At 38.8% G+C, this 4,006-nt stretch overlaps 1 long non-coding RNA gene across 1 annotated transcript; it reads left to right on the forward strand.

The window, feature by feature from the left end:
- The first annotated feature begins 1,547 nt into the window (after positions 1-1,547).
- Positions 1,548-3,648, forward strand: LOC125381484. The gene is made up of 2 exons (XR_007221797.1): positions 1,548-1,795; positions 3,475-3,648. It is a non-coding gene; the product is annotated as an uncharacterized LOC125381484 (long non-coding RNA).
- Positions 3,649-4,006: the final 358 nt, after the last annotated feature.

Below are 4,006 nucleotides of genomic sequence, written 5' to 3' on the forward strand. Positions count from 1 at the left end.
CCAGACTCGATTATTTACAGACCGCCGTCATATAGCTGGAATATTGCTGAGTGTGGCGTTAAACAACATACAAACAAACATTTTTCAAACATTTGTCCGTTATTACCATTACATCCACTTTGTAGGATAAAAAAAAAACCTTCATGGCCAATTAAATATTTTTTACCTTGTTACTTGTACTCATTTTTGATTTCTGTGTATTCTTTTTATTTGTACGCCAGTTGATATTCTCACCATCTTACCAAACTGAGAAAAACATGTTTTATTGACTGCACTGTATTATTAAACTCCCGGACGTTTCCGGACGCCACATGACGCCCGCGGATATTAAATAGTAGGACCCTGGCGACGTTTGCTTGTTTTGAAAGAACCAGATGATTTGTTTTGAGACATGGTGTTATTTTATGATTTGACACCTTTCTCCCCACCCGTCATGAAGTGTCTACAAGGACGTTTCGCAGAGGAAACCAGTCTGCGACACCAGGGCTACAGGAATCCGATACAATATCAACACAGGTAGCTATATATGAGAAACAGTCTAAAGTCAGGCTGGTTCGGCCCTCGACTATAAATTGATAACAAACAGAACCTGGAGATTAATAAAGCCAGATTGGCCCATGAGCCACCGCCTTCTGGCACAGGACTCTAGGCATACTTTATGGGTGCACCATTCATAATATAATGTTATGTGTGATATTATACTTATAATATATTTGTCAGAACTTCCTCTTTCCTTGAGGGGACACGGGTGGCCCAGTCGTCTAAGGCGCCGCGATTCGCTGTGCAGAGCTGCGTCCCTTCGGAACGGCAGAAACCTATGATTGTGGGTTCGAATCCCGGTTCGCCCCGATTATGTTTCTAGGTTTGTCAGCACCATACCAGTGCTCGTGGGTTTCACCAAAGTGGTAAACGTCTGAGACCTGCATCACTTCGGGCTTTCCTCCCACATTAAGCTGACACGCTGTGGTATAACTGGAATACTGTTAAAAACGGGGTTAAACCCAACTCACTCATTCACTCACTCCTCTTTCCTTGCAAAGGGCGATGCATGACCACCCGATTAATAGAACCGGGCTCATTCTACCACTAGTAAAGGTCTCAGCGGTGTGTTGGGCAAAGGGAACACCTGTTCCTGGCTCCACTGCTCTCAACCACCAGAACCCCGCCCTCAACCGACACAGGGCGCAACCCACGGCAAATATTCGGCCGCCTCTTACGACCAGCAGGGTGCTGGGGACACATTCTATCGATCACAAAACGGTTTGTAAACAACATGATATCATGAATAAAGGTCTTTAAAGGGGAAGTGTACACGCAAAAATCATTTTCTTTCTTATTTTCAAAAAAAAGGGATTTTAGAATTAGTTAGTGTCAGTGTTTGAAAATATACACTCATTTTCCTCACAGTCAATGTAGCGAGCTCACAATAAGTGTGAAAATGTCATGCCGTTATGAGGCCTTCGTTTTCCGAGCTAAACAGGCCTGAGTTATCCCCCTTAGATTATGTAGTAATTGGTGCCAATTTAACTTGGTCCCGGTCTTGTCACAACGCAAAAGATATCAAGTACCAGTTTATGGTGAGACAACATGGCATGCGATACCTTGCCTGGTCCGAAGAAGTTCCCTTGACCCTTCAAGAAATCGCAAAACCATACGATTTTGAACCAAAACGAGCAAGCTTCGAGGTATGGAAACGATGAAAATCAAGTGGAAACAAGAGAAGACCCACATCACCTAATTTGTCACCCGACCCCGACTCGACATCTACACAAGTAGGCCTACCAGTGACAACGTGGTAAGAATAACACTTTGATGTGTGTATACCTAAATTACCTATATGCTCATTATTACGTTTTCAGAAGCGGAAAAAACGTAATATTCTATGAGATTTTTGTCACGCCTGGTGACCCGCATGCTTCGTCAGCAGGCCTATTCATCCTGTCCCACCCTGTTACGACCCTATCGCCGGTATCGGCATTGTCGTCAATCTGAGTTTGTCTGTATTAGGTGTAACTATTCCCACCACCTATAGGCTACAGATCAATGCTACTTGCCAATATCAAGAAACAAATACGATCTGTCGCCAAACATTGTCTCAACAAGATTACACATTAGGCCTACCAGCTGATGACGAGACCATATGCTTAGAGTAACACGAAAATGGGGTACGTCCCAGTACGTTTCTAAAGTCGGTTGCCGAGTGGAAACGTACTGGGGGAAAAAAAGATTCTCTTTGATTTTTTCCCATCCGAGTTCAAAATACCTGCCATATTTATTGATAAGTAATTGGATGTCGTACTTCACATTTCACACCGTCCCCATTTGAAAGTGAAACGATAGATCACTCAATTGATTTGTTTAGTGTTTGAAACCAGTTACTGCAGTAGGCCTACAGTATCTTATTCTATTTAATAGATAATTGGTTATTGGTTTGTTCTGACAACCATTCATAGAAAATGCATTGCAACTTTGCAGGGAAACTATTTATCATCTATTATGGGGCCAGATTTAAAACAAAAATGTTTAGAAACTATAAAAAAGAAGATATATATATATATATCTAATATATAATTAATTATTAAAAACAGTGGGTTGTTTAACTGAGTGGACCAGCTATATGTAAAATGTTCACAAAAAGTTCATTTACTGTCACAATCAATACATATAAATTATCTAAGAAACTATAAGTAAAACTTGTTGAATATTAGTGAAAAATATTTGAAATTGTAAATCTTTGTTTGGAAATTTGGACCTCCCAACCTGACCTTTTGAGCAAAACGTCTGTAACAACCACCCCCTAAAATGCAAGTGAAATATGCAATCATTTTTTTATATGAGTGAGTGAGTAGGGTTTTACCCCGCTTTTAGCAATATTACAGAAATATCACAACTGGGGGACACCAGAAAAGGGCTTCACATGTTGTGCCCATGTGGGGAATCGAACTTGGGTCTTCAGTGTGACGATCGAACGGTTTCACCACAAGGCTACCCCACCATTCTTTTTTTTATTAAAACTTGAAATAAAGTTTAGAAAACATATAATATGATTTACTTTCATCAATTTATTTTATTATGCATTTTAAGATCTATCATGCACAACAAACAAATCTGACAAGTAAAATAAGAGATTTGAGTACCATAAATGTTTATTTGCCAGCAAGTTGTGAAAGCATATGTAACTTGTAAGGTTATTAAATTACATCAGTGATATTGAAACATGCCCACAATATTTCAAGAAGTATTCAAACCTACAGTAATAAACACATCATGTCAACATGATAGAACTATAAACTGTTTTGGTATTTATTGAATTATTAACATGTAATAAATTTTTTGCATATATCATCAAAACAAATTACTTCTTATATAAGCATCCCTCAAGATTTAATGACAAAAATATATATGTAAATGGTATGATATTTTTTTGTAATGTTGTGCATCGCTTGACTAATAAAAGACACTTTTTCATTTCAGAATCTATATACACCTCATAAACAAGAGGTTCACTTTGGGGATTTGCAGAAATAGTTGAAGAATCAGAGAAAAGTTATTCCATCTTGTGTTGTCGAGGTGATTCATGAAAGATTTCCATCTGATGTATGTAATGTTTTTCTCTATGCTCATTAAAATAAACTTTTTTCATTGAAATCTTGTTTTATGGTCTCTGACAACAATCAGCCTTTGCTGTTTCATTTCATAAGTTTCTGTAATACACGATGGCTGATGCTGGATCAGGTAGTTTTGGGCAAGGGCGAAGGCCGGGGGAAAAGACTGAACAAAATATCACAAGCACTGGCTAAATGCTCAGTGGCAACTTGTTAGTGCACTGGTTGACTATTTCAAAAGTACAGCTCTCTTGTTGTCTGAAGCACTGTACCTCACAAGACACTCTAATATTTTATGACTTTTAACTCTGCATGAAAATAAACACAATTTGCACTCAATGAAAATGGATCTCAACACCAGGGATTTCTTGTGACACCGGTGGGGCAGGATACTCTCACCT

This window comes from Haliotis rufescens, unplaced genomic scaffold (genome assembly GCF_023055435.1).
Source record: "Haliotis rufescens isolate VD_foot unplaced genomic scaffold, xgHalRufe1.0.p SCAF_18, whole genome shotgun sequence".
Taxonomy (NCBI): domain Eukaryota; kingdom Metazoa; phylum Mollusca; class Gastropoda; order Lepetellida; family Haliotidae; genus Haliotis; species Haliotis rufescens.